The sequence below is a fragment of the Diceros bicornis genome, chromosome 31 (genome assembly GCF_020826845.1).
Source record: "Diceros bicornis minor isolate mBicDic1 chromosome 31, mDicBic1.mat.cur, whole genome shotgun sequence".
In the NCBI taxonomy this organism is placed as follows: Eukaryota; Metazoa; Chordata; class Mammalia; order Perissodactyla; family Rhinocerotidae; genus Diceros; species Diceros bicornis.
In genome coordinates, this window is record NC_080770.1 from 37,616,844 (window position 1) to 37,642,273 (window position 25,430).

Genomic DNA, 25,430 nt, shown 5'->3' on the forward strand with positions numbered 1-25,430 from the left:
CGCTTGAGTGCGCGCCCTCCACTACTGGCGGCTCGGGTTCGGATCCCGGGCGCGGCCCGACGCACCGCTTCTCGGACCATGCTGAGGCCGCGTCCCACATACAGCAACTAGAGGGATGTGCAGCTATGACATACAACTATCTGCTGGGGCTTTGGGGGAAAAATTTTTAAAAATTTTAAAAAAGGCAGCTTTCTTTGAAAATGTCCTAAGGATCAGCCCATTTCTGGCATAGAGAGGAGAGTTCTTCGTGGCTCCCCAATGAGAAAGTGCCCTGGACCAGAAGTCAGAGACACTCCCAGTGTGTCCTTGAACCCTCCCTGGGCGTCAGTTTCCTCATCTGTAAAATAGGGCTATTGTGGAGGTCGTAAGTGGTTTCCAGAAGTTCTTACAGCTCTGAGAGTGATGCCTTAAGCTACCAAATGTTCCTGAAGCCATGAAGGAGGGGTCACAAATGGTGTTGTTACCGCTTAACAGTCATAAGCTAGTAAATATGAAAATGAGAGGGGCCCAGCTCGCAGATGGATGATTCCAGTGAAACTCCTTCACACCTTGTGTGTCATGGAAAGTTCTCCTTTACATGCTCCCTGCGCAGGTCCTGCTCCTTACCTATCGCCAGAGTTCATCGTTGACCTTGGGCACTTTCATTGGTCTTTTGGGAGGATTTCTGTTCAACTTGATGAGTTCCTGAATATCGTACCCAGTGAATCACTCCCAATATTACTCATTAATTCCAAGTCCTATTTTTTAAAATCCCATCTCCAGCCCTGTTCTGGGCAAGTTGTCTAAGCAAACCTCAGTGTCTTGGTCCAATTGAATTGTAGTGAAGATATCCCCGTGTACACTCATGTTTTCTCCCCTTTGATGTATTTCCCACATGGAATAGCTGCTTTGAAAATCAAAAGATAAAATTTCCTCTCTGTCCTCTGCCAGCTACCCTCCTGCCAAGAGAGACACTCTAAGCTGCACGTGCTTCACCTTGGGAAGATCAAGGCGTAAATTCAAGGTAAAATTTCATCAGTGTGAAGGTTAGGGTTAGGGCTGCTCGTGCCCATGCTGCTGGCTGGACCAAGTCTGCACCCCCTCCTCCAGTGGCCAACCCCTCCATCCATTCCTTCTGAGGACGTCTTTCCCCATTTCCCTGGGGGTGGGCTTTGTGAAGGTGGGTTTTGTGGGGTTGTGACCCATATCGTTTGGATGGGTTGGGTCTTGGTGTTATAGCAAGTGCCTAGTCCGGCTGCTCCTGGGACCAAGACACATCTCCAAGTTGAAACAAATTATCTTTCTCTGTATTTTCGTAAAACAGCTGTGTTGAGATATCGCTCACATGCCGTGTAAGCCACCCATTTAATGTGTACAAATCAATGGCTTGTAGTAGAGTCACAGAGTTGGGCAACCATCACCACAACAGTGGAACATTTTCATCACCTCAGAATGAAACCCTGGACCCATTAGCAGTCACTCCCCCTTCCCCCATCGCCACAGCCCTAGACAACCACTCCTCTACTTTTTCTCTCCCTCGATCTGTCTATTTTCGACCTCTTATATACACAGAATAGTACAATGTGTGTTGTTTTGTGATAGCTCCTTTAATATGTCATGTTTTCAAGGTTCATCCTTGTTTGTAGTGTATCGGTAATTCTTTCTGTTTTGTGCCAAATGATTTTCCGTTGCATAGATATACTGTATTTTATTGATCCATTCATCGGTTGAGGGGCATTGGACTTGTCTCCACCTTTTGGCTATTATAATAATGATGCTATGAACATTCACGTACAAGCTTTCATGTTTTCATGTCTGTTGGGTACACACCTAGAGTGGAACTGCTGGGTCATATGAAAACTCTCTAAATTTTGAAGAATTGCTAGACTATTTTCCATCTTTATTCCTGCCAACAATGTATGAGGATCCCAGTTTCTACCTATCCTTGACAAGACGTCTTAATATCTATATTTTTAATTTACAACAATCCTAGTGGATGGGAAATGATACTTATTGATTGTGGTTTTGATTGCATTTTCTTCCTGGATAATGGAGTTGAGCATTTTTCATGTCTTTATTGGCCACTTGTATATCTTCTTTGGAGAAATGTCTGCTCAGCTCCTTTCCCCATTTTTAAATTGGGTTATTAGTTTCTTTATTATTGAGTTGTAAGCATTCACTCTATCTTCTATTTGCAAGTAGCTTGTTATATATATGGTGAGCTGGTATAGTGTCCCATTCAGCAGGCTGTCTTCTCACTTTCTTGATACTGCCTTTTGATACACACAAATTTTTAATTTTGATGAAGTCCAATTTGTTTATTTTTTATTCGTGTGTTTTTGGTGTCCTATCTAAGAAATCATCACCTAACTCAAGGTCAAAAGTTTTATTCCTAGGGCCGGCCCAGTGGCGCAAGCGGTTAAGTGCCCGTGCTCTGCTGCGGCAGCCCGGGGTTCGCTGGTTCGGATCCCGGGCGGGCACCGACGCACCGCTTGTTAAGCCATGCTGTGGTGGCGTCCCACATAAAGTAGAGGAAGATGGGCATGGATGTTAGCCCAGGGCCAGTCTTCCTCAGCAAAAAAGAGGAGGATTGGCATTGGATGTTAGCTCAGGGCTGGTCCTCCTCACAAAAAAAATAAATAAAATAAAAGTTTTATTCCTATGTGTTTTCTTGTAAGAGTTGTATAGTATTGCCTCATATTTAGCTGTTGGATCTATTTTGAGTTCATTTTTGTAAGTACTGTAAGCAAGGAGTCCAACTTCTTTGCGTGTGAAAATCCAGTTGTTTCAATAACATTTGTGGACAACATTGTTCTTTCCCCATTGAATTGTCTTTTCACTCATCAAAAATCAATTGACTGTAAATATGTAGGTTGATTTCTGGACTCTCAATTCTATTCCATTGGTCTGTATGTCTATTTTTTATGACAGCACCACACTGTATTCATTATGGTAGCTTTGTAATAATTTTTGAAATTGGGAAGTGTGAATACTCCATCTTTGAACTTCTTTCTCAAGATTGTTTTGGCTCTTGTGGCTCCCTTGCATTTCCATATGAATTTTAGCATTGGCTTGTCAGTTTCTGCAAAAACAGGCAGCTGGGAGTTTGCTTGGAATTCCACTGAATCTCTAGTTCTATTTGTGGAGTATTGCCACCTTAATAGTATCAAGTCTTCGGATACATGAAGATGAAATGCCTTTCCATTTATTTTGGTCTTCATTAATTGCTTCCAATAATGTTTTGTATCTTTCATTGTACAACTCTTGTACTTCTTATGATAAATTTATTTCTAATTATTTCATTGTTTTGGATGCTATTGTAAATTAACATATCTTCTTACTTTTATTGTCAGATTTTCCTTTGCTAGTATATAGAAATAAAATTGATATTTTAAAACTTGACATATGATATTATATTAGTTTCAGGCATATAACATAATGATTCTATATATGTATATATTACCAAAGATCAACACAATAAGTCTGGTTAACATCCATCACCTCACATAGTTACAGATATTTTTCTTGTTATCAGGACTTTTAAAATCTGTTCTCTTAGCATCTAACAGATGTACAATACACTATTGCTAACTATAGTCACCATGTTTTTTGTTACATTTCCAGGACTCATTTATTTTCTAAGTGGAAGTTTATACCTTTTGACCCCTTCATTCATTTGCCCAACCCCCACCCCCTGCCTCTGGCGACCACCAAGCTGTTCCCTGTATCTGTTAGCTCAGTTTTTGCTTTTTTTTTTAATTTTAGATTCGCCATTTAAGTGAGATCATATGGTATTTGTCTTTCTCTCTCTGACTTATTTCACTTAGCATAATGCCCGTCTATGTTGTTGCAAGTGGCAGGATTTCTTTCCTTTTTATGGCTGAATAAGATTCTGTTATATATATATACTTACACCACATCTTCTTTACCGGTTCATCCATCAAAGGACACTTAGGTTGCTTACCGTGTCTTCACTATTGTAAATAAATGCTGCAATGAACAGTGGGGTGCAGATATCTTTTTGTGTTAGTGTTTTTATTTCCTTTGGATAAATATTCATAAGTGGAATTGCTGGATCATATGGTAGTTCTATTTTTAATTTTTTGAGGAATCTGCATATTCTTTCTCATAGTGGCTGCACCAATTTATATTCCTATACAATGGATTTTTTAAATTAATCTTGTATCCAGCAGCTTTGCTAATCTCATTTCTTAGTTCCAATAGTTTTTCCATGTATTCTCTGTGATTTCCTCTATATGTGGTCACATCATTTGAGAATTGAGATAATTTTACTTCATCTCCTCCAATCTAGATACCTTTTACTTCATTTTCTTGCCTAATTGACCTGGCTAAAACCTCCAGCAAAATGTAGCATAGAATTGGCAAGAGTGGCCAATGCTCATCTTGTTCTTGACCTCAGGGGTGGCGTTTCCAGTCTTTCCCCACTGACTATGACGTCGGTGAGCTGTGGACTGTTCACAGATGCCCTGGACGAGGCTCAAGATATTCCCTTCTGTTTCTAGTTTCTTGAGTGTTTCTATCACGAAATGGTGTTGGATTTTGTCATATGGTTTTTCGCACCTAGTGGATATTAGCTTTTGCAGCAGCTTTTAAACCATGAAATTGTCTTCCCTCCCCTCTTCCTCCATCTTTCTCCCTCACACAAACACACAGAACCTCTCTGGAGGCAAACCAGAACCCACATATTAAATACTTGCTGAAAGCCAGTCGAATGACTAGTCTAGACCTCTTGATCCCGTCATCCCTGCCCTGGCTGCTGTGTAACTGGGGGGTGGGCCCACTCCAAACAGGTGACGACAGATATTCACATACTCATGGTGATTCCAAGGATGGTGGCTCCCTCTGGATTGCGTTCTCCGTCGTGTTCTCTTCTCTTTACTGACTGTAGAGTGAAAATATTTAGCATGAAGGGAGAGGATTGTGCAGGAAAGAACATATATCAAGTGTGTGTGCTGAAAGGTAACAATAAATAGGCAAAAAACTTGACTTCTTCAAGAAATGTGTTAAAGGAAATATGACATATTCTCTACAGACCTTCCTGGCATGGAAGCCCACATTCTGAAAATATGGTGTCTGGTTAATTTTCTGAGGCCGCGTGTATCACTTTTCTCTTGCAGGAGTCTGGGTGCTGACCCTGTTGTCGGCCGGCCTCACGAGGGTGAGCTTTCTGTTCCACATTTTGCCCGGTTTCAAGTAAGAGGCCTTTGGGGTCATTTGCATGTCCTCAGCAGGAAAGCGTCAGCCACGCTTTTTCAGAATTACCAGGCAGTGCCGGCAGAGCCCGACATGCAGTACGAGGTCTGGATTGGACAGACACTTCGTCTGCAAACTTCCTATGGCACTGAGTTTCCGAAGCCCTTAAAGAACAGTGATTCTAAAGTGGAAAAAGGAAGGACAAAGGCATTTCAGCATTGTGTTTGTCAGAGTTCTCCAGAAAACAACCAACAGGATACATATGCACGTGCACACATACACACACACACACACACACACACACACACACACACAGATGTGTGTATATGTATGTGTAGAGAGAGAGAGACTGATTCTAATATATTGGCTCATGTGCTCATGAGGGCTGGCAAGTCCAAAATCTGTAGACCAGGCTTGCAGACTAGAAAGTCAGGCAGGTGTCTAGATGCTGGAGTCTCGAGGCAGATTTTCTTCTTTGAGAAACCTCAGTGTTTGCTCTGAAGGCCCTCAGCTGATGAGGCCCACCCAAATTATTGACAGTAATCTCTTTTTCTTGAGGTCAACTAATTGTACGTGTTAACCACATCTACAGAATACCTTCACAGCAAGACACGATTAAATATCCAGTTTGATTAAACAGCTGCATACTATGGCCTGGTCGGGTTGACACACAAGACTAACCATCAGAGCCCACGCTCCCTCAACTTGGCGCCCACTCACATCTCCTTTAGCCGCATTTAATCTCCAAATAAGGACAGGAAGAAAGTCATTCTTCCCTCTAACATGGTACCCCTCTCCTGTGGACAACTCAAAACACAAATACTCTCCCCAAGGAGGATGCAAAGTTCTTGGGTGATGTGCACTCCTTTCCTTGATATCCTATGACTTACATACTATCATGTGAAGTTAACTGTTATTGATACATCTAGTTACATATGATGTTCTGTGATAAGAAGATAAGGAACAGAAGAAAAAAATTTATTTGATACATGCACACTGTCTACAGTCTGGGAAGGCTTCCTGGAAGGCTTCTTGGATCCTTGGGCTGGGGCTTCTCTGGAGGGCAGCGGGGCGTTTTCTGTTTTTGGAAAGGCACGTGGAATGGCAGTCATGTTGCTGAACATTTGTCCTCTCGAAGCACCAGTGCCCGCTCTAAAACAAGCTTCAGAGCTAGTGCCAGCTCCACCACCAGCTCCACAGCTAGCACCGCCTTCAGTGTCAGACATCACACCAGCTCTAGTACCAAATCTGAAGTTCGAGCCATTTCTTGCCCATGTCCAAGAGCTAGAGGTAGTACCAGCCACAGAGCTAGTGCCAACTCCAGAAAACGGTCAAAAGCTGGGGCCAGGTCCAACACCAGCTCCAGCAGCAGCTCAAGAGCTTAAGTGTTCTCTGGAGCCAGCTCTAGCTAGAATCCTGACTCAGAGCCATTTTCAGGACCAGCTTCAACACCCAAGCCACTGCACGAACCAGTTCTATTACAAGCTCCAGAACTAGAGCCAGTGATAGGTCTATAGCCAGAGCTAGCCCCAACACCAGCTCTACCAACAGCTCTAGCACCAGAGTTGGGGCCAGCTCCATAGCTAGAGCTAACCCCAGCTCCCACAGTTGCACAAACTCCTGAGATAGAGCAAGCTCCACCTTCAGCTCCAGTGCTAGTTGCAGGGTCAGGGCCGGGGTTCTCTCATGAGCTAGAGCTGGCTTGAACACTAGCTGTAGCATCAACGCTGGAGATAGAGGCAGCTCTATCACCAACTCCTGTGCCAGTCCCAGTGATGGTTCTAGTGCTCACTTTAGAGTGAGAACCAGGTTGAAGCTAGTTTACAGTCAGTGCCAGGTTCCAAGGAAGAGCGAGCTCCAGCATCAGCTCTAACACTGGCTCCAGAGTTAGAGCCATTTCTGGCACCAGCTCGAGAGCTAGAGTCAGCACCAAGTTCAGAGGCAGAGCCTGCTCCAGCAACAGATCTAGTACCAGCTGCAGAGCTAGATCCCCCACAAGTGCTGGAGCAAGAGCTGGCTTGGGTACCAGTAGCAGACTTAGAGCCAATGCCAGCTCAAGAGAAAGAACCAGCTCTGGCAACAGCTCTAGCACCAACATCAGAACTAGATCATGCTGTGCTACCAGCTCTACCACCGATTTCAGAGATGGAGGCATCTCTATCACCAACCACCCAGCCGGAGCCTGTGCTGCTCTAGTACCAGAATCTGCCCCAACACCAATTCCAGAGGTGGAGCCGGTGCCAGAGCTACAAACCTAATCCACCACCAGTTTTAGCACCAGCTACAGAGCTAGAGCTAGGACTGGTTATACAACTAGAGCCACAAGAACCAGGTCTAGAATGAGAACCACAGTTAGAGCCACTTACAGCAATAACTCTACACCAGCTCCAGTGCAAGAGTTGGAGCCAGCTCAAGAGCTTTATCAAACTGCAGAAGCAGGTCTAGATTATCTCTGGAGGTAGTTCCAGCTCCAGTGCCTTCCCCAGAGCTAGAGATACTGGCGGCTATAGAGATAGCGCAACTCTAACACAGGCTCTCGCATGAGCTGCTGAGATTGAACCAGCTCCACCTTCAGCTCCAGTTCTAGAACCAGAGCCATGTTTTGAGCTAAAGCAAGCTCCAGCACCAGCTCTAGCACCAGCGAGAGGACTAGCCCATGACATCACCATGATGGGTGGGGCCAGGTGTTGGGCTGAGGGGTGGGACATTTTCTGCCAGACAGCTCACTCCCAAGTACCTTGATCACATCCACTGCCAGCTCCTCGTCCTCCCTCACTCCATGAGGTCCCAGCCCCGGGGTCTCTGTGGCCCTGCTTTCCCAAAGAAGGCTCAAAGCTGACAAAGAGCCCTCTGGTGTTGGAAACTGGGGCCAATTCATTAAAAACAGTATACATTTTGACCCAGAAACTCCACGTCATGGATTCTGTCCTAAACAGAGATTTGTGGTTGCAGGTGTTCCCTTCAGCACTATTCAGAGAGTGAAAAACTGGAAATGGCCCCTGGTCCAAGCAGGGGGTCTTCATAAATTCTGATGCCAGGACAGAGAAAATACCAAGTGGAATAGGATTGCCTGGCAGTGGCCATGCCTGGACAAATCAGGCTCTAGAAGAGCACACACCCTGGAATGCTCCGTTCCTGACACCCACAAGTGCACACACACATACGCACGCATGTGCACACACGTGCACACACTGTACAGACTTTCTGTGGGATGAAGTCCTGGGATCAGCACCGCCAGCACAGGCGTGCCCCTGGGGGCTGCGATGGGTCCTGCAGGCTGGTCTCCAGAGAGGAGTGTCCTTTCACACTTGTCTCTAGGAGTCTGATGGGGCCTCTGCTTCCTCACATTGTCACCAGGGCTGGTTGTCACCACACTGGAACCCTGCCCATCTGATGGGGCCCAGTGCCCTCTCCACAGTGTCTCCATGTGCGGGTGTCCCCCTCGTGGAGCTCGAGCTTCTCTGACACATGCTGCCCCTGTGTATCACCTCTCATTGGCGTTGAGTGTGTTTGCTCTTTATCTCTTATTAAAATACTGAATTTCAAGCATTTTTTGGAAGCGAGGGATGTGTAGCCTTTCCCTGGCCTTGGGTTATGAGGAATGCTTTCCGGTTTGTGGTTTGCCTTTCCAGCTTTTTACCCTTGTCTTGTTTTTGTTTTGGCCACAGGCGTTTCATGCCTGGCTTCTGGCTCTGGTGTCCCACTTAGAACAGCAGTCTGTACCCCAAGATTATGCACATATTTACCGAAAGGGCTTTATTTGATACATCAAATCTAGAATCCACCTGGGATTTTCCTATCAAATTAGAGAAATTCTATTTCAAATAAAAACAGAAAAGGAAAACCTATCAGGCCCTGTGAAAATAAGAAGGCAGACACAAATGGCCAGTTATGGCATGATTCCACTTATAGGAAACATCCAGAATAGATTTAACAAAAAACAGTGACAGAAAACAGATTAGAGCGGGCCAGGGCCTGAGGAATAAACGGGGAGTGAGTGCTTTTAGAACAGGATTTCCTTTTGGAGTGTGAAATTGTCTGAGCCCAGATAGCGGTGATGGATGCACAGCAATGTGAATGTCCTTAATGCTCATAAAGTGTACAATTTAAAATGAGAAAACATAAATTTTAAAAAATCGAAACATTTAATTTAAATAATTATTAAGAACTAAACAATAAAGAAAAATCAAAAAGAGCAACTAAGAAGGAAACAAACACATTAATGAGGGTAGGGAAGGAAATTTCTGGTGAGGGAGCAGTTTGAATGGGTGGTACAGGAGCTGCTGATGAGAGACATTGCAGAGCCAGCTCTCCCAGGCCAGATGGTTTGGCTTCAGGTGCCTCTTGGTCTCCTGCAGGACCCTCTTCAGGGGATGTGTCTCCCTGCTTGCATGGTGGGGCCTCAGTTGCCTCCTGGTCTTCTGCCGGAGCCCGTGCATGGGATGGTTCTCCCTGCACGGTGGCTGGAGCCTCAGCTGCCTCCTGGTCTCCTGCTGGAGCCTGTGCAGGGGATGGCTCTCCCTGCACGGTGGCTGGGGCCTCAGCTGCCTCCTGGTCTCCTGCTGGAGCCTGTGCAGGGGATGGCTCTCCCTGCACGGACGCTGGGGCCGCAGCTGCCTCCTGGTTTCCTGCAGGAGTTGGTGGTAATGATAGTTGTCCGGGATGGATGATGGGTACTGAGGTAGCTCTGAGGCTTGTCCAACAGTCAGTGCAGACGTTCTCCCCACAGCTGCTGATGCAGTCTTGTGTCACAGCTGCTCACCCCTGGGGGTGAGGGATTGGATGTCCCCTTCTACCAGCTCCTCGCTGATCTCCTGTATGGAGCTCTGCAACGGCAGTGACCGGCAGCCGACCCAGAGGCATCCGAGCCCTGCCAGCTGCCCAGCTGTCCTTGTGCTGCTTCTGTCCTCGGGACCTAATTCTCCCAGATCAGGCACATACCTGTGTCTCCACAGAATTCCACCCCGGATGAAAGACATACACCTCAGGCAGAAGGGTGCCACTCTAGCACTCCACATCCCACCCAGCCGGCCTTGACCTGGGCTGTGAACATGACCCACCAGGGTCATGTTAGAAGCCCACCAGGCTTCTAACACCTCAGCGACCTGCTCCTGCTCACGGTGGTCCACCCTCATGAAACCGCCCTTCCACACACACACATGGGGAGGGGATGTAGGGATGCCCAGATGGGACCACAGTGCTGGTCTGGTCTGGATTGGCCTTCCCTAGGACTCCCTGTGTTACCTTTCTGTCCCTCCGGTTAAACGGCCACAATTGTCGGCCATGAGAAAGGAACCAGCATCTGCATTGCGGGTGGTCTTTGGGAGCTTTCCTGGGGCTCTGGCCCCTGACCATCGAGAAGAAGCAACTAAACACGTTGCTCCTCCTAGACAAGTGCTAGACAAGTGAGCTGGCTTGGGGGCTGTCTCTAGGATGTGGGTGCCTAGTTACCAGGGTTCCGAGTACTCTTGGGCTCCATGAGGGTACTTCCTGGGGTCACCTTACCTAAGCTCCCTCCTTACACAAGACCTCCCTAAGGGCTCCCGGGGCTGCTGACTGCTCACTCTCCATCTCCACACCACGTCCAGACACAGTCACACCAACAGAGTCCACCCCACAGCCTCTGGGGATGTCTGAACGCAAGCAGGGCCCCAGCTTTGAGGACACAGTGTTGAATGCAGTCCCGCTCCTGCTTCTTGCCAGTGATGTCACCCTGGACAACCACGTGCCTCTCAGGGCCTCCCCAGTGTCCCCATCTGTGCAGTGGGGGTCATTCTAACATCTACTCCCTCGGGATGTCATCAGGTGCGATATAAGATATTTTACGTTTTCAAGTATATGTGGAAACCATTCTGGTTGGAACCTGATTTGGCCTGAAATTTATTTGAAGCAAAGAAACCTGACTCATGGCTTGTCAGACATGCATTGTCTGTGTACTTTAATCGTTACCCTAAAGTAAAGAATGTACTCTTTGAAGAAAAAAAAGCATCCCTCCCTTCCTTTGATGCCAGCACCCTTTCAAGATAAGACTGAATGCCTCATTTCCTCCAGCGCCGAGGCCATGGTGACTTGCTGTCTATGTGCTCATCAATAGCAAAATATCTCCTTGAATGCTTGAGAGAATGTGCACCTGTCATGCTTGATGTGTGTCTCTGTCTTTGGAAACGGGATGTAACTCTGCTGAAAACCACTCTTCTTCACAGCGCTTTCTTCCCTTGCAAAGATGTGCTCCGGGCTAGAGTCCTCAAATGAAATTGGGCTCAAATAAAACTTTGTGCTACAGAACGATTATTGATTATTTGCGGCACCTTTTCCTGGCAACCACGAAGGGACTTCTGAGACACCCACCTGAGTCCAGGTGGAGCCTACTTTCAACCAACACTGGTACCACAGGGGACCGTTGAGCTCCACTACCCCTCCTCCCCCCCGGGTTCACTGCACTCTTCAGGTGGTCTGGTGAGTGCTCCCGAAATCTGGACCTCCTTATTTAAGTTGACAGTCCTGACTTGTTATTCCAGCTGTTTTGGGTCTGAAGACTTCAACATCTTAAGGGTGTGTTGGTACTCTTCCTAGGTAAGAGGAACCTGGGGGGGACATTTCCTAGGTGAGGGGAGCCAACAGGGAGACATTTCCTAGGTAAGGGGAACCAAGGGGGAAGTTTGGAGTGAACTGGGTTAGCTGACCTCTTTAATTTGGCTTTCAATTGAAAAAGAGACATGTTGATAAAGTCTGAACAAACTGACAGCAAAATGAGAGACTGAATTTGTTTCGTTCTGAAGAAAAGGGGCACTTGCTCTTTCCAGCCACAAGTTGTTCTCAGGTGACTGAGAACCTGGTGTAAGTGTCTGAGGACAATCTCCATGACAAGCGGCAGTCGCATAGGGAACTCAGTCACCATCATTCACTTTAAATAATTAATGTCTTGTCGAGGGGCCCGCACACAAGGATTGTTCATCCAGTGCTCTGCACCCCTACGGTAGTTGTAGACTGCCCGCAGGAGAAGCTAAGACACGTGAGAGAGTGTTCATCACCTTTTAGGAAGTGACACTCACAAGCAGCACAGTTTTGACCAGCTACACTGTCCTTAGAAATTGTTCAGACTTGATATTAAAATGAAACTAAAAGAAAATGAGAAACCACACTTTCAAAGCCAACAATGCCAGATGGGCACCCACCCACTGGAATTCTGGCTGGCTCTGTGTACAATATGTATGGAGCCTTTACTTGCAAGTACTTAACCAAATGGGGATAGCTGTAATTGGCTGAATCTTTGGATCAGGATAACCTGGAATAATTTAAAATTACACTGGCCACCTTTGGGGATCCTTTGAGCTTCCAAAACTTGTCTTTTTGTGCACTAGATTTGAGAACCGTGGAACAGACAGATTAAATGCAATCTTTAATCTCTAAAGAGTTAAGCATGCCACCTTCCAGCACACCTGCTCGAAAACTAAAGGTTGCAGAAGTTGTAAATATTTAAAACAACAGCAAAATCTTGCTACGCTTGTATTGTGTCCTGAGAGCTTGGCTTAGTAACCATCAGGTTGGGCGCCCCAAAATATGGTCAGACAGAATTGCGGGTTGCACCCAATTTGCAGTCAGGTATGGTTGGACAGAAATATGGGTTGAACTCCATTTGTGGCTAGGGTCCTACCAAAATGCCACCAGCTTCAGGGGTGTTACATTGGCCATTAGAAGGAATGATCTAATTAGATAAGATTGCTTAAGATGTGCACTTAAAAGCAAAGCCTTCAAAATTCCAAAAGAGCCCTACTGAAAGTTTGGTTGCAAAAAGCTAATAAAAATTAAGCTATAAAAGTTACCTAAAAGTCTATTAAATTATGGCTTTACAGACACCCCCATAATCGACCTTCTAAGAAGGGCCCAGTATGAGCCCCTCTCAGAGTTAATGAGATCATGAGAGATTTTCTGGGAAACTTAACGTTATTCCCTTAAACAGTCCATGGGAAACTTAAATTAAAAATTAATAGAGTTGTTTAATACTGCCAAAAACACAGTTTGGATCCAACTATTCTTTTTTAAATTAGTGAGTTTTGTATTGTACCTGATTCATAGGAAACATTTAATGAAAACTATTTAAGGTCTCCGCTTGTGTCTGTCTGTGTATCTATGTATGTCTATGTGTACGCGTTATATATATGTGATATTTTTCTACCTCTGGATGATGTAATTTCTAAAAGAGCTCCACTAGTAGGCTTAAAGTAAGCATTTATATAAATTGTTTCTAAATGTAATGGAAACTAACCCAAATGTTTTTCAAGTTAACATGATATCATCTTTAGTAAATGAAAGCTTATTTAAGTTTGTTGGTTTGATGAAAATAAGCATGTTTTCAGTATTCTAAAAATTATATAAAATTCCTAAAAATCTGATATGTCCTGGTATAATTCTAGTCGTTATCTTAAAATGTGGCTTATAAAATAACCAAATTTCCTTGTAATTACATTATCATGTTAAGTCTTTTGCCATTGCCAGATAGTCATTATTTTACTCCAGTGGTTTTACAAATACATTTCATCTTCAGAGAAATTCGCAACAAGGCCTCTGACACTCCCAACATTTGACACACATGGAGAGAAAGCTTCTACAGTACGTTGGTTGTGTGATTTATCCTTTTTTCCTGTGAAAAGTCAGTGTTGGCAGGCTCCGGGCTCCTGTCACTTCAGCAAGTGTGTGAGGACACCCTGAATGCAGTGACCACGGGCCACTGTGACGTGTCACCTGGCCGTCATGTCTTCTTACACTCAGACTCTGTCATTCCACCTATATTGGGGAAGAAGCGAGGCCAGTGCAGAGCCCGAGTGGCAGGCACAGCCTGAGAAGGTGGAGGGACTCTTGTCACACGGTGGCCACCACTGTCTCCCTCAGTGGACAGTCGTTGCCAGGGGCCTGGGTCTCCGTCTTCCATCCCCTGAGCCCCCGCCGGACGTGCAGGCTGCCACTCCATGATGATTTCTGGAGAAGGGGCTCTTGCTAGCACACAGACCCTGACATCAGTGAATAAAAGACACTTGGCCTGCCGTTCTCGTCAGGTCCGCCCCTGACACACTCAGGAGAGTCCTGTCCTGACCACGCTTGTTTCTTGAATATGTGGTTGGCTCACATTTTCAGGAGGTCAGGAAACACCTACTGTGCACTCACTGTGTTCATGTGACAGTCAGACGCTGAGAACCACGCTGCAGGAAGAGTGCTCTGACTTGGCACAGCAGGTGACAGTCTCGTTGAGCACCTGGCACAGGGTAGACACTCAGGCTGCATTTCTGAAGATCCACACTGTTCTCTCACAGATTACGCTCAGGTCCCAGCACCTCCTGACCAGCATTAGAGTTACTCACACCTTCTGAGGGTCATTCTCCCCGCAGGGGCTGCATGGGAGCTGCTCAGGTGCCTCGGCCTACCGTGCAGCCTGACATTCCCACAGACCACTTCAGATGGCCTTGGCGGCCTCAGCACTGGGGTGGATCTGTGAGGCAGCCATTGTCCTGGGGCCTGTCCTGCCCCGTGGTTGAGCCCCAGGAATGTATCCCCTCCACAAAGGACCCCACACTTGCCTTTCTCTCTCCCAGGGTGCATCACCCAGCTACCCTCAGACGCTCATGCTGTGGCGACCAAGAAACCCAGCCTTTCTTCCACACAAACCTTGATATTTCACACGGAGCAGCCTAGATTCAGCTTGAGCTGGAGACAGTGCTTGGAGTCCCTCTCGCTGTGCTTTTCTCAGGGGCCACACTGAGGGCACGCTGAGCAGTCAAGTTTAAAAGGAGTAATCCAGAGATTGTGGTCACCTTCTCAAACCAGGAGTCCATTGTCTTGCTAGGGAGGCAAACAGGTGGGATGTAGCTGGTGGGGGAGCTGCCCATGAGGAGCGGAGAGACTTGCTCTTGCTGTCGCTCTGGTAGGGTGGTGCCAGCTGAATTGCCAGAGAAGAGCACAGGAATCTGTGCCCATCAGAAAAATGCCATGTGTGCATCCACCCTCAGAGATGGAAAGTGAACAGGCTCAGGCTTGTGACCCGAAGCTGTTCCTCAGCTGCAGTCATCCACCTTCATTACAGCGAGAGAACACTGAAGATGAAGCAAAGGCCTGATTGAGTCCCTGTTCCTGACCGACTGTACGCCAGGAGCTGCCAGGTGCTGGGGATGTGGTGGTGAGAAGCATGCATTCATTCCAGCTGGCGCATTTCGGGGCTGGCTGCCTCTCATGAGTCTGGCCTCAAACTAGGAAATCAAGATGAGGTCACCTGCCCCCAGAGCAGCCGAAGGAGGCCGTGTTCATGAGGGGATTCCTTTGGGCAGATTCAACCCCTCCCCCTGAGCTTCTAACCTTGCCTGTATGATAGAATCATCTGGGAGGTTACTGATTGATTGTTTTGATGTACCGTATTCAACATTTGGTGGACATTTGGCTGGTTCCACATTTTGGCTATTATGAATAATGCCAGAACTTCATGTATGAGTTTTACTTGGTCCAGCATTTTATTTTTTGGATCATTCGCATACAAGTGTCTGTGTGAACGTGTTCTCAGTGTTCTCGAGTGTATACCTAAGGAGTGAGATCACTGGTGCCTTCATTTAATTTTTTAAGTTTGGACACTTTTACCACGTAATTCATGACACGCTCGGTGACCCTGAGTCCAAGACACCGAGTATTGATTTCCCTGAAGACACCTCGGGCTATTACCTACAGGCTCCTCAGAGGCTCTGCCTGCTTCCCCGAGGTTCTCCCTGGACATCAGGACCCTCCTGGTGCCCCATGCTCATCAGGGTGGCAGATGGGCTTGGGTCTCGTTGATGCTGCACAGCTTCCCGCTGGGTCAGCTCAGGTCCAGAGCTCCTGGAAAAACAGCTCAAATGAGATGCTCCTCCATCAACCTTTGCGAGGTGGGAGCTCCGGTTTCTTGCCTCCGTCCTCTTCCTCCTTCTCTGTGCTGCCTCCACCATGTTGATAGGGACTTCCTTTAAGCCTCAAGAGTGTCAGAATAACTCACATTTTTTCTTGGCCATCCTTCACACCCAGCATCCATTCCTGTTGGTTTTTCTACCACATTGATATTTTTAAAACATTGACATGTGAGTCACATGATGTAAGACCATTTTAAAGTGTACAATTCAGTGGTTTTAGCGTATTGTCTATGTGGTGCAACCACCCCCATGATCTCATCCCACGCATTCCCTTTGGAGAGCTCGTTTTCACCATCATGAGCCCCCGTCCCCGCAGTGGAATGTCACATGATAAAACCAGGGGGGCCATGTGACCACAGAAGCTGCTCTTTCCTCCTGTAGCCGAGTTCTTTATGTTACCTTTTGAAAGAGGGTGGGGGAGGTTTTAAACAGATAGTTCATCGACGAGAAACTGAATCAGATTCTTGGGGGTGGAGTCCTGGCATGGGTAACCCCCCCAGGGATCTGAATGTGAGCTGCAGTGAGAACCTGCCAAGAACCAGCCAGAGCTGCTCCAGGAGGAATTATACCCTGGTTGGGCGTGGGGCAAATTCATGATTCTGAGGATTGGCTGGATATCTGCTGGTCCCCTGCATGCGCCACTGCCCCCAACACCCCAACTCTGCACACAGAAGACACTTGAACCACCAGGGACCCCTCCTGAGAACTGAGGCCAGGACCCTGGCAGTCCCCCTTTCCTCCACCTATCGGCCCTCTTCATAACCCAGATCACCACTCAGATGCTAAGTTTGGTCCCCTGCGTGGAAGTCCTCAGTGGCTCCCCATGGCCTGTAGGAGGGTGAGGCCCCTGGCAGACCTGAGCACCCACCTTGCATTTCAGCCTCATCCCCTACCTGCCCCATCCACTCCTGCCTCCCCCGCCGCACTCCTCCATTCCAGCCAAGGTTCCCTCTGGCCCTCTATGACTTTGCTCCTCCCTCTGCTGGGTCCCCATCTTACCAAGCTCAACCCTAATGTCCTGGCTTCTTGGTCTGCCCCCTACTACTGGACAGTGGTCATTCCCTCCCCCTGGGCACAGCACACCTTTGTGGTCTAGCCTGGCCCTGCACTCCCTGGAATAGATCCTTTCCCTGTCTTCTCACCTCCTAGAGAGACTCAGGTGCAGGGGCCACAGCAGGTTCCTCGGGGTCCCCAGGACCTGGCACAAGGTCCAGCACCGCCCGAGTGACAGTGACTGTGAATGAGTGGCGGGAAAGGGAGGTCGGGCTCTGCAGGCCTTTGTAACTTTTGAGATTTTGGGGGAAATCAAGAGTCCCCGTAGATGTCCTAGCTCCAAGGGGGTCTCTGAAGGAATGAGGGGGGGCGTAGTCTGAAGACCCCAGATGGGAAAGCATTCACAGCATCCAGAACTTTCTTGGGCTCAGGGTGGTGAGAAAGCTTCAGCGCCATTGTCACTCCCTTCAATCACCAGGTCTGCTTTTCCTGCGGACAAGGGTGAGGCGGGTGAGGATGGAGGTTGGGGGGTTCAGTGCAGGCTCAGGCCTTCAGCGCTGCCCTGCTCACACCAGCCATCCGTGGGAAATGTCAGAGAGGGGCAGTGAAGGGTGTCCAAGGTCCAAGACCTCTGTCCTGCCTGGGCATCCCAAGTGCCTGTCTGCCAAAAGGGCAGGAACCAAATGCCAGAGCCCTTGTGGGAGGGACGCTGGGCATGGAGCCCTCCCTCGTGCCCCTAGAGTATCTTGTTGGGAGGCATCAGCTCCTGGGCTTCTAGCACCAAGGACCTTCCTGGGGGTGTGACATCCACAGCAGGGCTCCAGGCTTGTGCCAGAAGCCCTGTGGCCCGGGATCCAGCCCCTGATCCTCCCCCTGCCACCAGCAAGGCCCTGTCCTGCTCCGCAGGCCCCCTAACCCCCAGGCCCACCTCTGCCAGAGGTTTAGGAGGAATGGTGGGCACAGTAGACAGTCTCCAAGATGGCAGCAGTGACCTTGGCCTCTTGGTTTCACACCCTTGTGTGTTCTGCTTCTGTGTCAAATCAGAGCAGGGCTGTATGGTGACAGAGTATGGTGGAGGCAGAGGGGTGTGAATTCTGAGGTTCGGGGCCAAAAAACCATTTTGGCTCCTATACTGGCCCTTGAATCACTTGCCCTGTGGGAATCCGGGCACCGTATTGTGAGGACACTCAAGCAGCCCCATGGGGAGACCCATGTGGAGAGGAACAGACTCCCTGCAAACAGCTGAGCCCAACTTGCCAGCCCTGTGAATAAACCACCTGGGAAGTAGATCCTGCAGTCCCAGCCAGGACTTCAGATGATCGCAGCATCCTGAGGGACCCTGAGCCAGCTGCTCAAACTGCTCCTGAATTCCTAACCCACAGAAACCGTGACACGTATACAATCAATTTAATCCATTGCATTTGGGGCAACTTGTTACCCTGCATCAGGTAACTAATACAGCCCCTCTCGCTCTGGGGTGTGTCCTCTCTCAGATGCTGGGTGTGGACGGGAAGGTTGTTCTGCCTTCCTCCCAGCCCCTGGCCATGTTCCTCGACCATGGAATGGAGAAGGAAAGAGATGAGATGTGGTCCTGGAGCAGCACAAAATCAGATGCCCTCAGCCAACATGATATTTTTCTCCGTTTTAATTAATACTTTACAAAGTACAAAATACATTGTCTTTTTGGAGAAACAGTTGGTATTTGTTTCTCTCCATCACACAGTACATGAATCTTGAGGGTTTCATGTTTCTTCAAGAAAGAAAGAAATCGTGAGGGTCCCCACCAGGGTGTAAGGCTGCCCACTTCTCCCCTCTCCAGACCTTGGGACAGATGTAAGTGCCACTGCTACTGCTGGTGACCTAGGGCAGGCCAGGTGAGGGCCAGACCCCCGAAGATGAGGTCCTGGGCAGCGTAAGGCTCCGCAGAATCCCACTATACCCCCAACTTCCCCTCACCCCATCTCAGGGTAACAGAAATGATCTTGGCATAGAGCAGGATCTTTTGTTTGTTACCCCCTGACCCCAGTTTTGGTGCCAACCCTGCTCAGTTCTTCCCTGGACCATTTCCTGAATAGCTAAACTGAGGCAGGGGACAGGGACACTCACTGGGCTTGGTCTGTGACTTGGGACATGAATTTGGCCTATTTTTCAAACCCCCTTCCCACCCCTTCTCCAACTTGCTGGACCCTCTCCAGGGACGATCCCCAGTAGGCGAGGGGGCACCAGCACCCAAAACCTCTCCCTGTGAACAGTATCCTCAGGACTGGACGCTTCTGAAGAGCCGGCTCAGCAGGTCTTGCCCCTTTGGGCTGCATGGACTGCCAGGCCTCGTGCTGCACAGCAGAGCCCCTGCTGGGGACACCTCTGCCCCCTCCACAGAGCAGATTTACACAGTCAAGTAGGCTGGGGCAGTCCTGCATGCAAGGCCTGCCACACCACCATCAACTCCATATGTGGCCCCCTGGTAAGAGTGCTACCGAGGCCTCAAAATACTGGATGAGTCAGTCCCTCAGCTAGGATTTGGGCTCTGCACACGTGTGCTCACACACACACTAATGTGGATGACATGGCACATGCTCACACCTAACATGTGTGTGTTAACACACGTGTGGCTGTCCACAGAACACTGTCCTGACCCGAGGGCAGGGGCCACCTGCACTCCTGACTCTCTCAGCCTCCCACCCTCTTGAAGCAAGAGCCACAAACTCCCTCATCACCAGGCTGCCCACAGACGCCAGGGGCCGGGCCGCAGGCTCCTACCTCCACTCCAGCCACTCCTGGTGCCGCCTGCCTCAAGGCCAGAGGCTGCCTCAGCCACCAGCCCCTGCCTTTACATTCCCAAGAGAGCAGGCTTCATAGGAGGGGTGGACATCAAAGCTGAAAATATGGAAAGGGGATGAGAGACAGGTAAGCTTGTCCTTTTGCTGCCTCTAATTTGAAAATGAAAGAAAGAAAAGAGCCAGATGAGCTCTGAGAGGTAGGAAGAGGTCTCTCTTTCAGCAGGGCTCCACTCCCCTCAGGACAGCCCCGCCACTCTTCCCAAGCCTGCCCTCTGCTGAGCCGATCACCATCCACCACCCTGGTTTCTCCCCTCCCAGGAGGCCTCTGTGAATGGAGGGCTGCTGCCCCTCCCTCAGCACAGTATCCAGGAACCTGAAAGGCCAAAGCTCATGTCTTTCCACTGCTGGGAGACTCCATCATCCTCCCCCAGGTTACACTCACGAAGCCACACCTACTTCATTTCTCCATGGATGTGACAGCAGTGGCTGGCTGCTCCCCGCCCTGGCATACAGTAGGCACAGATATATTGGGGGTATTTTCTTCCTACCCCTGCCCAGTGTCCACTCAGAGAGTGGCATCAAAAATTCCTCAGTCACGGGGCTGGAGTGCTCCTCTCTCATGTGGGTGCTCCCCAAGTCTCCTCTCTTCGCTGGGGCCGGCAAGGGCCCTAGTTGTCCCCACCTCCAGATCCAGAGGCTCAGATAGGCGGCCCAGGGTGGCCGTGGGACTCCTATACTTCTTCCAGGGAAATGCTGCCAGTTGGGTGGGCCAGTTCATCTTTGATTATCAGGCAAATGGTGCCTTGGCTTGGGGTGGGAGCCTGGCCCTTCCTATCTCTCCAGAGCCTTCTCTCCTGACCTCCATGGCCTCCTCTGTCCTCTCAGAGGGGACAAGCCCCACAAGACCAGTCATCTTCTTCTGGACACTACACTGGTCCCCGAGGCCGTGTTGCCTGGTGTGGGAGGCCACAGTGGGCAGCTCTGGGTCACCAGGCTCCCTCCTTCTCCTCAAGGGGCCTGTGGCCTAGAGTTGGTGGGAGGGGGAGAATGCTGGTTCTTGAGGGGCTCTGGACCCCCTGAATCTTGTGGAGGAGAGTTCTACATGCCTCTCCAGCTCAGATGTGTGCCCTGGGCTGAGGACAGTGACATGGGCAACACCTGCTTGGCGGCTTTGGAGACCCCCGTGGAGTAAGGAGGTGCAGAGGTGGCACTGCCCGTCTCTAATGGATTAGCGTTGGGGGCTGAGGGAGAAAGGGGTTTCTTGGGAACCAGGGGAGGCCATGCTGACGGTTGAGCCAGAGCACATTTTTCTAATTGGGGGTGAGGGACAAGGGGTGGTCAGGGCTCCCTCGTCCCTCACTCTCCCCTCCTTGAGCTCTTACCACTCTGGAATGTACAGGGATGGTGCAGGGACGAGCGAGGCGTGAGGGTTGTGCAGAGGGTCTGAGCTTTCTTCACCAGGGAGAAGCACAGAGGCAAAGACACACCCGGGAGCCCAGGTGGGGGCTCCAGTCACTGGCCCACCCCGCCTCTCGGCAGCCGGACACAGGAACACCATTGCCCTCCCATGCACGTGTCTGTCCAGCCATGGCCCAGAGATGCTCAACACCAACAGGACACACTCCTCAGGCCTCCCTGAGCCATTGGCTGCCCTCACTGCCTTTGCCTTCAGCCAGTAGGAAATGTGGCCATGGGCTCTTCCACTGGGGAGTGAGGGCAAAGGTCATGCAAGATAGCGGTGCCCAGGAGAGCTGAGGCATGAAGTAGAGAATGGCACTGGCAGCCCTGGCATTTTGCTGATGTGGGATTTCCACCCCTGCGCAGATGGCTGAGCTTGCCAGATGCAGGTCCCCTTGTCAGCCCAGCAGAGTGAAGGAGAACAGCCTCAGATCACTGATGGTCCAGCTCAGGGCTGCCCCAGGTGTCCTGCACCAAGCACAGAGCAGAAGGGACTGGGGACCTCCCTAACCACCACCCAGATGAGAAATCTGCGGGAAAACCTTGGCCCTGAGTCTCAGAACTCCCTGGTCCCATGAATGGCCCGGAGTAGAGTTCACAGGGCTGTGGGGAGGACAGGATAGGGGCTCAAGGTGGGCGCTGGTATTTTAGATGAGTGGGAAGGCATGAATTTTACCACATTTTATCCTTAGGAGAGTTGGAGGAGCAGGTGCAGTCGTGTCTACATATCTGCCCTCCCTGCGTTGATTCTACTCATCTTGACAACTACCGCTGCACTGCCTGCTCCACGTGCACTGATCTCATTCAACGGCACAGAATCCCCACCCTGGGAGCAGCATTGTCCCCATGTCATATGGGGAATTGGAGGTGCAAAAAGTGTCACCAATGCCCTCCTTCAGCTAGCAAGTACACCTGGTGTGGAACTGACGGTCAGGAAAAGTGTTCCTGGAGTTTCTACCTGCTGAGTTTGGCCGGGTTCTCACACTGCCCTGGGCGGCACCGTGTCTCCCGAGTTTTGGGAAATGTGTGGAGGCTCTTTGGGCTGTGCCAGTGAACGGGGGAGACCACTGTCATTTAAGGAGGCAGAACATGCCACAGACTGAAGAATTGTCGCCACCCCCAACCCACACCCAGGGTGCCCAGGTAAGAACCCCTGGGAAAACTGGGGAAGGACATTCTAGCTCTGGCCTCGCTTGGTCACTGGGGATAAAGAAGGTGCTCCTAATCAGCACAGGTGGCTGGTCCCTGAAGGCATGGGCACTCTGCACTTGGAGCATATTAACAAAGACTTTGAAACACTTAGAGCCCCAGAGTGTTCTGATCCTTTCACCTTCTGTAAGGAAGGATCCCCTTGGCCTTGGAGCTGGGTTGAAGGCCACAGGGCCAGGGGCCTTGTGTGACCTTGAGGGAGACTCTTGTCAAGGGCAGCCCTGGGAAGCTTCCTTGAGCCCCACTGACCCCACTGTGCTCCTCAGCATCTCTCAGACATAGTCCTGCCCCTTGGCCAACCCTTGGTTCCTTTGCTGGGACTCCCTCCCAGGCCCCTGCTCTTCTTTGCCCCAGCCCCTGTCCAGCCTCCCACCACCACTCTCCAACTGAGCTACCAACCCTCCTCGGTCCTGCCCACCTGTGACCAAGATCACAAACTAGGTCCTGCTGGTCAGTCAGAGGCCACCACTCAGCTGGGTTTCACCCTGATGGGGGCCACCTGCAGCAGGAGCCCCACACTGGTGGGGCCTGATGGACACCAGAAAGGCTCTGGGGAAGGAGACCCTGGGCCAAGCAGGGTCAGGGCTGCCTGCACTGCCCACTGTTCTCCCTCCAGCCCTCCTGGGGCCAGGAGGGATAGGGGTGCACAATCTCATCTCTCCACCTTTTGTTGTGACTCACAATTGCTGCTGGTTTTCTCCTGGTGAAGTGAATGTGCTTTTAAAAAATGTGAGAAATTGAGAAAGGTGTAAAGAAGAAATTAATAATCGCTGCTAATCCCTGCCCGTGTAACTGGGCAAAGGCTCCTTCTGCTTGCTGCAACCTTGAAGCCAATCAATCACAAGATGAGTCGGTGGTGAGGAAAGGAAATTACTCGATTAGCTAGCAAAATTGGAAGATGATGGACTCATGTCCCAGAGACCATCTTAAACAAGCACATAATCTGAGGCAGTTCTGTAGGGACTAGTGGGCTGTGAAGGGGGCTCAGGAACATTGACCATCTGGCATCGGAGACTGGAGACATCACACCAGGTCTTTCAGTTGTCATCGATGATGGATGCCGGTATAGATGATCTTCCTGAGGAGGTCGTCATGTTCCTAAGAAATTCAAAAGAATAAAGTTATCATCTGTCACTCTTGGGATGTACGTGTGTCAGCCAGGATTATTTCCCAGACCTGTTTATCTCCTAGGCTAAGTGCAAGGTAAAACACACAGAGCTTGAGTGAGCTAGTCAGAGGTTACTCTAAGTTACAACACGGCTTCCCTCGAGTCAACTTGCTCTAGGCCAGTATCACCCACGGGTAACATTTGGCAAATTTTCTCCCAGGCCCTGCTGCATTTGTGCTTTCACTTCTTGTTTTCCTCATTCACATTAATTCGTAAGCATTTTCTCAAGTCAGCACAAATATTTTTCCAGCTGTATTGAGGTACGATTAACAAAGAAAAGTTGTATATATTGAAGGTGTACAATGTGATGATTTCATGTATGTGCACATTGTGAAATGAATACCACAATCAAGCTAATGAAGAGTTCCGTCACCTCCTGTAATAACTCCCCCTTTTTTTAATGCTAAGAACTCTTAAGATCAATTCTCTTGTGTATACAATGCATTATTATTAACTCTGGTCACCTTGTTCTATATTAGATCTTGAAAACATCCTCATGTTATAACTGAAAGTTTGTACCCTTTGACCAACATCTCTCATTCCCCTCGCACCCACCAACCTCCATCCCTTGTAGGCACATTCCACTCTCTGTTTCCACGAGTTTGACGTTTTTAGATTCCACGTGTAAATGAGATCATGTAGTGATTGTCTTTCAGTGTCTGGCTTATTATGCTTAGCATAATGTCCTCCAGGTTCAACTGTGTTGTCAGAAAAGGCAGGATTTCTCTCATATTGAAAGCTGGATAATATTTAATTGTAGATACATGTAATGTTTCTTAATCTAATCATCCATCAACAGACACTTAAGTTGTGTCCATATCTTGGCTATTGTTGTCACCAACTAACTGCCCCGAGTAATTCAAAGGCAATTTCGAAAGCACTTAACTGTTTCTTTTTTGTTGTTTTGGTGAGGAAGATTAGCCCTTACTTAGCATCTGTTGCCAATCTTCCTCTTTATGCTGAGGAAGATTTGCCTTGAGCTAACATCTGTGCCCATCTTCCTCCGTTTGATATGCGGGACGCCTGTCATGGCATGGCTTGATGAGCGGTGCATAGGTTGGCACCATGGATCCGAACCTGCGAACCACAGGCTGTTGAAGCGGTGCGCCCAAACCCAACCACTACGCCACGAGGCCGGCCCCTTAACTCTTTCTCAAAGTTGTTTCTCTGTTACTTTAAGAGACGCAATCACCAACCACCCTGAACCAGTCCAAACAGAACTGCAAAAGCAACGCCTGCACAGATGGGCCAAGAAGTCTCCAAAGTTACTTTTGCTTCATTTTAATGTTAAGATCTCCACCCCAGGAGGAGCTTAAGCCTTATTAGCATAACATGAAAGGTAGGGGAAAGCACGTTTTCAAACTACGCCTGGGCTGGCTTATACCCACCTCTATACGTGATGACGAAACTTTCCTTTTGAATATTTATTCCCTACCAAAAATAAAAGGCACTTGTTTTCCCTTGCTGAGAGGGCCACAGCTTTGGAAGTGATTCCCTATGGTCCCCTTATTTGCGGCAAATGAATCGTACTTTGTGTGAGAACAACTTCTAGTAAAGGCTTTGATTTCAACTCACCAAATAGGGAACTCATTTTGGTTCGGTAACATTGTGACAAGTGCTGCAGTGAATATGGGAGGGCAGATATCACTTGAAGATACTGATTTCATTTCCTTTGGAACTATACCCCGTAGTGGGATTGCTGCATCA